General features: G+C 37.9%; 1 pseudogene; it reads right to left on the bottom strand.

The window, feature by feature from the left end:
• The window catches only part of LOC138036317 (ATP-dependent DNA helicase PIF1-like), an 873-nt pseudogene extending 557 nt beyond the window's left edge, over positions 1–316 (bottom strand).
• Positions 317–12500: the final 12184 nt, after the last annotated feature.

Here is a 12500-nt window from a genome sequence, read left to right on the forward strand (position 1 = left end):
TATTAGCATCAAGTCCACCAGTTTCAGACCTGGGTCTAGCTAAAATTCTGTTAATATCTTGCTGTGATACATTAGGCGGGTACTGATCTGTGGCTTTAAGGTTAAACAACTGTGCAGGTATTTGGTGCAATTTCATTTCATTGTGTCGATTGACTGGATTATTTTCAGCCCAGATGTGAAGAGAATCTGAAGGGTAATTAACATCTGATGGATCTATAGATCTAGATTGGATGCACTTGATATCTTCTTCAGTTTGAGTTGCTGTACGGAACCTATTCAGAAGTTCAGCAAATGGTTGGTCATCCTTCTACCTCATGATATCAACAAGCTCTATCATTGTGAATAGGTGCCATGGGTGGCACAAGTTAAACACATCATTTTTGTAATTTGCAAAAACAGGTTTCCTGCGTATTGGTGGTAGTTGATACATGTCACCAATAGCAAGAATGCTAATGCCTGCAAACAGGTGAACATTTGATGTGCCAACAATTTCTTTTAGTCTTGGGTGGATATGAAGCAAAGTATTGTTAGCAACCATAGAGATTTCATCTATTATGATCAACTTGAGGTCAGCTAGTAACATTCTCATCTGTGTTTTCTTTTGGTCAGACATTGCAGATAAATTATCACCTGTTTCTTTGGGAATTGCCAAGGCAGTGTTTATTGTTGTCCCATCTATGTTAATAGCAGCAACTCCAGTAGGTGCCATTAAAAGAAGTGTAGGTAATTCAGGATTCATAGGAGGATGTCTAAAGGTCTTTGTGACAGTGGGGTAGATTGTTTGGATCAAGTGACTTTTACCAGCACCTGCTCCACCAGTTATAAATAAATGTATTGGTTTTACTTCATTAGGTTTAAGAATATTCATGTTTTTCATTTTAATTCTACACCAGGCACGAATTATATCATAAGCATAGCGCTGTTTTTTGTTCAATGATCTAACACACTCCCGTAGTTTATCATCACTAATTTCTGTTGGCTGGTTGTATGTTATCATTCCAAGGTTTGAATGATTCTCAGTTTCTGATGATGAAACAAGATGTGTAGGTAATAGTTCATTAAATGACTCGTTTGGTGCTGAATCATCTTGCTCTTCAGATTGTAAATCTGCATTTTCCTGGTCATTCATAGAATCATAGCTGGAGTGGATGATATTGCCCTGGTTATTTCGAAGAAAATCAAGTGCTTCTGTAACAGCATCAGCATCAGGCTCAAATTTCTCTCTGTTTCGTTCCACTACAGCTTGTACTTCATGCTCATAGAATTTAGAAGCATATGTTTGATCACTTCCTAAAAGACTTGTTTCATCTCTCCATGGGTAATAAAGCATCAGGAGATGATGAAAATACAGTTCATGTTCTTTTGCTTTGTTTGGCTTGTGATATCTTATAACAGCTTTTACTTTTCTACACTTCATAACTTCATGCGTGTTCATTAATCTTATTTTGTCTGGAGGTGACGTATCAGGATCACAATTGTGATGTAATTCAATGACATCGTCAGTTAAAACCTCAGGTTGAGCATCAGCTGTTTCTTGGCAGTCCTTTTTGTATTCTTTATAATAGTATGCAGCAAACTCTGCAAGACATCACTTATCTACAGAAGGAATACACTGTGGTCGTAAAGTGTATCGATCAATAAAGCCTCATTTACACGAGCAATTTTTCCTTGACAAGTTTTCCTTGACAAGGAAAAATTGCTCGTGTAGATGGGGAATAGTGGACAAATTTTCCTTGTCAAGGAAAATTTTCCTTGACAAGGAAAAATTGTCAAGTCAGAAATTTGCTCGTGTAGATGGACAACAAGGAAAATGTGACAAGGATATTATCGATTTGCAGCACTTGTTAAGGCAAACTTGTCATATTTTTTCATTTACACTACCAAGGAAAACTTGTCAAGGAAAACTTGCTAGTGTGTACAGTCGGCAAGTTTTCCTTGACAAGTGGACTTGTCAAGGAAAAATTGCTCGTGTTAATCGGGCTTAATATTTGATTTAAAGATATCAGTACTTTCATTATCGAGTTCATCAAGTTCTTCTGGTGATTTTGCAATGCGTACCTATTTTTCTGGTAGGTCAGTGCTTACAAAAACTGTTGCAGGGAATATTTTTCGTAACCACAGTTCAGGCATGCATCTGTAAACACATTCTTGTGAACTGACTTCTCTGGTAGAGAGGAAAGCAGCACCCATTCTTTTTAAGCTATCCCTGACACTCAAGTTTTCTTTCTTAGCGTCCTTTGCAGCATTCGTAATTGCCTGTGAGCATTCAGTCTCATCCTTGGTAAAATATGAGCACACGTAAGTTATGCACTTGTAGTGGTTAAATACAGGTTGCAAGTCAACATTCGCTCTAAAACCCTTAATACCAGCAATAAAATAATTATTAATAAAACAACTGTTTGTTGGTCTTTTAAGGTGCAGCTCATAGTCTGAGTCAGGTGAAATGGATAAAGCCCAATAATATTGCTCTTCAGTTATGTTTACAGATTTGAAAATATCAGCTTCTGTTAACGTAGGATTATAATTTGCCTTACTGGGATTTAACACTTCATCTATTTTTTCTTTAACTAGTGTAAGGATTTCTTTTTGTCTGTCTATGGTACTCGTCTTTTTTTCTGGATTTAAATCATCAGAAAGAGGTTCAGCCACAATAGTCTTGTTTGTAAAAAAGTGCCCAAAATTAAACCTACATTTAATGTTTTTGTATTTTCTACACGTCTTTGAATGACTGTGCTTTTGGTAGGTTTTTACAAGCTCATGTAACTCAGGGTCTTGACTCTGATCAGGAAGGCATGCCTGCACATGTTCATCTATGAAATGGATATAAGCTTCCTTGGTATCATGTGTTAGTTCAGGGCAATCTGATGTCCATATTAAGGCATGTAAGTGAGGAGAGCCTCTCATCTGAAACTCAATGCGGAGTGCATAGTATACTATTTTATCAATTGGGTTTGCATTAGTTAGAAGAATTTCAGTGAAGAATGTTTCAACTCTATATTGAAAGTGCTTAGCAACAACAACAGGATTTACATTCAGCATTGAGCATCTTTCATTATAAGATAAAGCATCAACTTGTTCATTTGTTAGATTTTTGCCTTGTGTTCTTGCAATAATCTGAAACAGTTCAGGCCACCTAAGGTCAGCACAGGATAATGTCATAAACCATGTTGGTATCCCAAGCTGTTTTACCATCGCTACTACTTCATACATAAATTGTTGCTAATAAGGTGGTGTTCCTGGAATTTGTCTCAAAAATAAATAAGCCTGATCTTGACAAATAAGATTTTGTAAATTTTGCATATTATTTGATCTTATTTGAGAAGCAGTAAGAGGCTGGCCATGCATTTTTTTCAGAGCAATATTGATGCTATCTGATACTCTCTTCTGTTCTATGATGAACTGAGCAAAGAAGAGATATTCGGGACTGGTAGCAAATCTACCACTGTGATGTAAAAGTCTTGCATTGAAGTACTTAACTGGCGACAACTTTATTTCTCGGTTGACAGAGTACCCATACTTTCCTTTTGGAAACAAAATAGGAAATGCTAGTTCTTCACATTGCTTGTCTGCCATGAAGGAAACTGGATGTTTACTTTCACCAGGTGCAATAGCATAGACTTCGTCTCCTTGAGATGATACATTATCATTTTGCTCAACAGTTACAGGATAATCTGGTATTACAGACTGCAAGCAAGTTTCACTTGTTGGTGCTCGATATTCATTTAAAGGATCATCATTTTCTTCATCTGCCAGTGTGCTGATATTCTCACCATTTTCATTGTTTGAAGAAGTGTCATCACTTATACCAGATTCAGTAGAGTGGTTGTCATTATTCAAAGTTGAATCGTCTAAATTAACATCATTTTGTTGCAATGTTTTAAGATGCCTATCTATTTTGTCAATGTCTATACATATATTATCATACAAGGGATTATTCATTTTGAGCCAAATCAGAGCATTTGATATTAGTTGAGGTCGCACAGCTTGAAAATAAACATGTCCTCTAAACTCCATTTTTCTCTTTAGTTTCAACATGATTATACCTGACCTTTCAGGAGGACGTGGCCATCTAGTACATGTTTGATCACATTCAACTGGTATATTGCATATTGCTCCTTTAATCTTCCTCTGTTGGCCTTTAGGCATTACCACTATCTTTTCAAAAACTATCCTCTGTGCTATTAATATTTGTTCAAGTTTTTCTAGTACTGAGAGTTCTGGTGGTATTCTATCAACTTCCAGTTTATTACCTACAGCTTGACATGGTACTTGCCCTTTGGAAACTTTTGCATGGCATGTTCTACAGATGTATTATTTGTCATCAAATGACTTTATCTTGGTGAAAAGACAGTGTACGCTGTACTTATTTTCTTTAAGTAACATAACTGTTTAACTGTTTTTCTATATAGTATTCGATGACAAACTGAACATATGTAATATGGCCCCTCTCTGATCTTATTCTGAAATACTGATATGTAGTGATCCAATTTATGCTGAACATCGTTTGCCTTTTTTCTAGAAATTGTTGCTGCATCACTTATGCACTTTATTATTTTTTGCTTTTTTTGTAGGATTCATGCTGCAATATTCTCGTTTTTTTATTGTTCAAGTATTGTGCCTTAATGAGTGGTTCCATTGCATCATAGTTCCGCTTTTTTGTTTATTTATCAGTTCTTTTTTATGCAGGATCTAGTGACTTGTACCACACTGCTCTGTCATACAAGAGCTTTTCTTTTTCTGCAGGCTCTAGCGATTTGTACCTCTCTGCTCTGTCAGACAAGAGTTTTTCTTTTTCTGCAGGATCTAGAGATTTGTACCACTCCGCCCTGTTAGACAAGAGTTGTTCTTTTTCTGCAGGATCTAGTGATTTGTACCACACTGCTCTGTCAGACAAGAGCTTTTCTTTTTCTGCAGGCTCTAGCGATTTGTACCTCTCTGCTCTGTCAGACAAGAGTTTTTCTTTTTCTGCAGGATCTAGGGATTTGTACCACTCTGCCCTGTCAGACAAGAGTTGTTCTTTTTCTGCAGGATTTAGTGATTTGTACCAATCTGCTCTGTGATTTCCAGTAAGTGCATGCTTTAACCACTGAAAAACAAATGCTATAAAACGATAAAGCACAACAGTGTCGTATAAAAGACTCATTGTTCCTTGTTGAAATATGCGCCATTTCTCCACCATCATCAGCAAGTTCTGATTGAGAGATTTCACTGTCCTCATCAACTAAGTGATTATTGTCCTTTTCTAGTCTTGTTATGTGAACACCTATCAGCTCAAACAATGTATTTGAATTTTCATACAGGGTTTGCAAATAACATGTGACATCCTGTATACTTTGTGCTTCTAATAATACACATGTTCCTTGAGAATGGGGCATACCAAATGCATCCCTAGCATGTGAATCAAATATTTTAAATTTACCACCTGGAGTACAGTACATAGAAACAGTACTACATTCAATTGTGAAAAGAAAGGATTGGTAGTTTTGCCTTACTAATTTTAGCGAAGCATCAACCAAAGGCATACAGAAACTCAAATCATGTATAATGGATCTACCATTTATAGTACCACTATAGCTTGAACTGTGTTGAAGCTGGTAATCTGTATTAAACACATTGAGCACTTCTGGTAACTCAGTTAACCACAGGAAAGTTTGTCTGGACAGCCTAGATAACCCAGAATACAATTCATTACCACTGTTCATGATGTTGATCAAGTCCACTGATGATAGAATATTATTCCTGTAATTATAGATAAGTGAAGTAAGAGACATTGCTACACACTGAGTGCCTGCATTTTGGCCGAACAATTCCACATTGCCTTGACTATAAGGCGCTTGAATAGTTCTGGTATGATCAATGGGCCCAGGGTTTTTTTCCATATCATTAGAAAGCTTAAACTCTGTATGATTCATCCTATGGTCAACGTTCTTGTAAACAGGTATTACTGAAGTATAGTTACACCTAAGTTTCACTCTTCGGCGAAGAGTTCTAGGTTTTTTCCTTCGATGTGCTGTGCACCACGTCCTTTGTGTACTCCTCTTCTTAGCAGCAGACCTTGGTCTTACATACAAACAGTCTAACTTACGATTAAGTAAACTCAATTTCGTAAATAAATGCATGGCAGAAGATTTCGGTACGTTCTTTTTAATATATTTTCGAACTAATTTCCTGAAAGATCTGCTCTTATGCAAGGCTCGTGATAGCTGTTTCACTGGAATTCTGCTTGGTTCTCGGTCCCTTTTTGGACGCCCTCCTACACATTTACAATAAACAAACTTAGCATAACGAGATCGAAGTTGCAAGTCATTTACTGATTCTTTATTATCAATATCCACAACAACAGATGGCTGTGCGGCATTCTCAAATATGTTCTCCTGTAAGGCTCGCGTTAGCTGTTTCGCTGAAATTCTGCTTGGTTCTCCATCCTTTTGAACAACATGGCGACGCCCTTTTAAACATTTACAATAAACAAGCTTAGCATAACGAGATCGAAGTTGCAAGTCATTTATTGATTCTTCATTATCAACATCGACAACAACAGATAGCTGTGCGCCTTTCTCAAATAGGTTACAGTCATTGAATGCATTCAAAATAGGTTCATCCAAACATAAAACGCTGCACCAAGCATGGTACAAAATGCTGACAACATTAGTGAGGATGATTCCAAACGATACAAATAGTTGAATCTGAAATAGCATTACAGCTCGAAATACACAGAAATTCAGTAATTGCAGAAAACAAACAGCCATAATAATACAAATGGATAGAAAATTCACCTTCTTTGTCAGAATTTTAATTATATGTATCCGGCTCAGCAGACTATCTTTCTGCGACTCGAAGGCGTCAGTACTGACTTTGTGCTCACCAACTTTCTTCTCTTGGAGGCTTTCACAGTTCTGTGCTTGTCTTGTTTGGTATTTGGTTTCAAAGCAGTTCATATCAGTGTAGTTCATATCATAATTCTCATATATTTGCTCATTTAGTGGACATTTGTTCTCAATATAGCTTTCTCTCAGTTCGCGGACCGACCCGGGCCAAAACATTCGCTCAATGACATCTTTTAGTGTGGGTCTACCGCGAACGGCGTGTGCATAAGTGAGTGGTTTGAGCGTTCCCAGCAAGAAGCTCAATACAACAAAAAGCCACATGGCGACAAAACACGTAATACCTTCTAACTCTGGTCTAAGGCAACTAACTTCACCACAATTTGATCGCGCAGGAGTGACAATGAAATGGATCTTCTCAATCATGTGATTCTGCCTGTCAACATCCCTGTCAACAAGGCATTATGCTGAGGATCGAAGTCCTCCAATCATCATCAGCTATTTCATTTCGCATGTCAAGTGGTTGCTGACACAGCAAATGTTCTTCATTCCGCAAACAAAGCTGGTCACGTTCTCGAGATGATACACAGAAGGCGTAACAACAGGTGCAGAAGGAACAGAAATGGATTGTTTTAACTCTGTACGTACTGCCGCAAAGCAAAGCTAATAGCTCATAAACATTAGCGAAAAATGATTTCATAATTCATAGCCAAATCACCACGGGCAAAAAAAATCCTCGCATGCATATGTCGCATACTCGTAACGGTTTTCTAATGATTAACAGATTTCTTTCTTTTTAGGCAATCATGGAAAGGGCCCGGACGCACTGGGCAAATAAAAATCTGTCACCAGTTCCTTGAGACAAGTGCGACCGGTGATTATTTTGTAAAGGCTTACCAAACTTTCGAGACGCCGTCGTCCTGCCTGGGAGCAGGACAAATTTTTGTCAGAGGTGAAATCTGACAGATTTGTCAATTTACACGCCATGATTATGATGATTTGAAGGAAAATGTCATTTAATCTCTATTTTTAGTCGGAGTATTTAGTGTTTATTTCGATATGATTGACACTTGTGGTTAACAAATGTTTTACTGTGTCTCAGACTCTCAGTGCTTCCACGCGTGAAAAATTGAAAATTTGAGCCAAATTTCGTCGACATTTTCGGAAGGGCCAAACAAATTTTGTCAGTCCAGTGCGTCCGAAACCAAACCCCAAAAGCGCCAAAGATCTGAGGTAGCTTCCCCTGTGCGTACTAGATAAGATTAACGAAACTTTTAAGACGTGTAAACAAATATTACACATATGCAAATTAGTTAACCTTGGATAATACGGAACGATATTCAGAACAGGCAGAAAAATCTCACAAAAACCTTTTCCAGCCAAAAGTAATTTTATTGAAAGAAACAACATATTTGCTATTAGAGGGAAGGAAAAACTTCCCATTTCATTGCGTGCGTGCAAACAAGCTGCCAACACACTCCGTGTCAAAAACGCGACTATAAAATAAATTTCCCACCATTGTTCAGCATCAAACCCTTTGCTGAAAAACCCTTTACTTGAATTATCAAGTGAAATATAGCAACAAGCTTTCTTTCAAATAATTTTTCACTAACAATAATTAGTGAAATTTTATTTCAGTGTTGTACAAAACACCACACTTGGTAACAATATTAGAACTACAGCTCACTTTGATTACGGCTCGACGGGCGAAAGATTGTTGTCGAAGTCCATTACTCGTCGGGTTCCTGAGAAACGTATCTATTTTGACTTCAGGGTGAACTATTTACACAATCGCGAGCCATTTAAGGACGTTCGCGCCAAAATCTTCCTACGGTGAGATTTTCTTCATTTCTCGCCTAGAGTTAGGTCATAAAGTACTTACTCCGAAAATGAAAAAAAAAATGGGGGTCACCGACTTTGTCTCGGAGAAAATGGCAGTGGAAAAATGCCTTAATTTCGAGAAATCGGTCATAATAGCGAGATGTAGGCTCATCCGCTCATCCATCGAAAATCATAAAAATAAACTGTTGGAGTGAAAGCTTCCGTGCATAGGATTTTAGGGGTGAGATTTTTAGATAATTGTATGCTGCTAGGGATGTGGTAAACCGTAGAGTTCATCCTCGACGAGCGTTTTCGTAAGCTCTATCCGTTGCAACCACTACCGGAATTCGATGGCACGAGGAAAGAAAATGTTAAAAAAAAAATTCTTACAGTGAGAATTTTTTCATCTCATCATATTTTGTAGATAGTAAGTAAAGTAAGTGATTCATGATTAAAAATATAGGGGTCACCGATGATCTGAACGAGTAAAATCGTTGTGATTTTGGAAAGCTCTTGGAAAAGTTCGTTTGTCACGCTTTTGCGTGACCTGTCGGGCAAGGACTGGAACCCAAGAGAGGATCGATCGTTGAAGAGATGAAAGGTTTTTACCAGAAAAAAAAAACCTTTCTCGAGCATAGCAACGAAGTACTAAGCAAGGGTCATCTTCATTTGGTTGGTGTTTTGTATAATCTCTCCATTGCCGTCATGCTCATCCCCTGGAGTGTGTTTTTTTGTGAAATTCAATCGCTGATTGTTTCCACGCAGGTCCTCACTATTCAAGCGGGCGAGGGCGAACTACTCCTCTATTTTCACGAAAGTAAAGGAAAAGAACTTTAAAAACATGCATTCACTTTGAACTTAAGTTCGTAGGGTAATAAAAACATTAAAAAGAAACAGCACCATTAAATTTACGCAACGGTTCGTCCTCGAGTTTTCCAAACTTTCAGCCACTAGTCTACTCGATCAGCTACCATTTCCAGAACTTTTCCATCCTCCCGCTCACTTCTCTTTGAAGTTTCATGATGATTCGGAAATAAATGTGCAATTCTTTTGCCGGCCTGGAATTTTTTCCTCGGCGTTTTTGTCGCCATGTTATTTTAACTGATGCTTGAAAAATTTGTGTGAAAGTCAAGTAGACTAGTGCACGACTGATAAAACCTCGCGAATATCAGTCGTGCAGTAGTCTACTTGACTTTCATAAATATTTTAAATCAATTTTGACTGATCACGATCTTCTCTGATCCAACGCTGTGCAAGACTTATCGTCCACGGTTTTTGCAAAGGTTTTAAAACCTCAACTTCACTAATGCTCGAAGTAATGCGTGACATATTACAGTCGCGTTACCTGCGCAGTAACGTTGCGCACAAACAATTAGCGCGAACGTCCTTAATTGAAAATCTAAACATTTATGAGATACAAAAAACAGACTTGCGAATTATCGCAAATCACAATGCTGACAAGCACAAAAGTACAAGAAATGGTCAAATAATTATGAAGTTTGTTACTATCTTAATGTTTTTGCGTTAGAGTAAAGGGGATATTTGTCACACTCAAATTTCGCAAAAACATGACTTTCGTGTAAACAACTTCGCACTAGCAAGTCGTAGTAATAAATTGGATTAACAACCAAGGTAGTTAAAGGAGTATTGTTGGCTTCCCAAATAAACTTCATTTCTTGGCTTTACACTACAATGACAAAATTCTTAACACAGGAATTTTTAGTTATTGTTTAAAATCTTTCTCAATTCGGAGAAATCGACCGGTCCGCGAATATTTTACGAGTTTTTTTCAATGGGATGTCAAATGGATGTCATGCATAATCGGGCGATCAAGTTGCGCGTGTGATCCGTTATAAATATTTTTTCACAACATGATTCCGAACCGTTAGTATCACCACAGAAGAGAAGAACATCATTCTAAAAGCTTATTCTACGCAAAAAGTGGGTTGTGGAGGTAGTTTTGTGAGTGGAAATCAAGGTTACGCGGCAGACGGCAAATACAAACTCACGATTTAATGAAGTTAACACACCAGAAAGACGCTAACCTCATTTCGACAAGAAAATGCTTTACAATTCCATAAAAACTGTGCAGTTAAGCTCGCATATCATAAAACATGATGATTCGTAAAGGCCACCTTTTCCAGCGAACAATTTTTTGAAACAAACAACATATTTGCTATTAGAGGCAAAAACCCCTTCTATTTCATTACGTGCGTGAAGAGAAGAAACTCAATCGTGTCAAATATGCCCAATATTGCAACAATCTAAATTTCAGGGTCAAACTGTTTCCATGAAGAACCTTTTCCTTGAACAATGAAGCACAAAATACACGACAAGCTTTCTTTCAAATAATTCTTCGCTGTCACATTTCCAATTATTTTCTTTACCTGAAGACTGTGCAGAATTGATCACAGATCCATGTAAGGTGTTCGATTCGTTCTCTGTCTTTGTTGAACCCATAAGTTACCAGAGAATTTTCCATTTGGTTTCAGTGTTCTACATAACACACACTTGGTAAAATATTATTTTAGAAAAACAGCTCCCTTTGATTTCGGCTCGACGGGCGATAGATTGTTGTCGAAGTCCATTACTCGTCGCATTTGAGATTCCTGGTGTTGGTTTTTCACCTAGTTTATCCAACTGACTTTCCATTATTGAGCACCATAAGGGTATATTTTGTTTAAGGATCCACTAAAACGCCATTCGCGTTACATGACTTTCGACGCCATTGTAGGCTACAATAGGTTAATGATTCTACTGTGTCCACCAGAGAAATCTACGCAGTTCCACTACCCTCTCGATCCTAAGAAAATACGCGAAGAAGGCTCTATGCACAAAGACACCACTTACCAGGGGAGTGACAGGCAAGACTTTTACCGACACGGAAAATAAAAAAATTAAAAAAAAAAAACAGGCAAACAAACAAACAAATCCCACCCACTTTCCAACTGTAAAGTAAAAACCCACGAAATGAAACCGGGATTCCGACTGGGTTTGGCAACCCAGTAATCATTAACTTAGCCTGCAATGGCGTCGAAAGTCATGCAACGCGAATGGCGTTTTAGTGGATCCTTAAACAAAATATACCCTTATGGAGCTCAATAATGGAACGTCAGTTGGATAAACTAGGCAGGAATCTCAAAAGCGACGAGTACTGGACTTCGACAGCAATCTATCGCCCGTCGAGACGAAATCAAACTGAGCTGTATTTACCTGAAGTACATGGTAATTTGACACGATTGAGTTTCTAGTCTTCACGCACGCAATGAAATAGGAAGAGGTTTTTGCCTCTAAGAGCAAATATGTTCTTTGTTTCAATAAATTTTTCGCTGGAAAAGGATTCTGTGCTATTTTCTGCCTTTGTGAATGATAATATCATGATGAGTGTTGTGCATTGAATTTTCGAGCTTAGGGTTGAAATGTGATATGTGATATGGGAGAAGTTTTTTAGTGTTGCTCTGTAAGCAGGAAGGGTTCACAGGCCTGTTGGAAGCGTGCTTGAGTTTCAACAAAATGAGCCCCAAAATCAGTGAAAACTTGTGACGCAGATGAATAATAAAGTAGCTGCTATTTCCAAAATGATGGAATTACCTGGTGATAAATAACGTCGTACGCGTCTTGGAGAGTAAATTTTGACTTTGCATAAACAAGAGTTGGGCGATTGTGATCTTTGTTTTGACTTCGCTCATTTCATTGTCAAACTTTATAACACTTGACAGAAAAAGAAACTTACAAAAACCCGGTATCTTGCCATCATTTGACACAGATGCTTCATTGTTTGGCGAGTAAACATGGCGCGGTAACTTAATCACGGCGCCCGCTGAAGTCCGGCCATGTCACTTTCGATTTTGCAAT

Source organism: Montipora capricornis, unplaced genomic scaffold (assembly GCF_036669925.1).
Source record: "Montipora capricornis isolate CH-2021 unplaced genomic scaffold, ASM3666992v2 scaffold_477, whole genome shotgun sequence".
Taxonomy (NCBI): Eukaryota; Metazoa; Cnidaria; class Anthozoa; order Scleractinia; family Acroporidae; genus Montipora; species Montipora capricornis.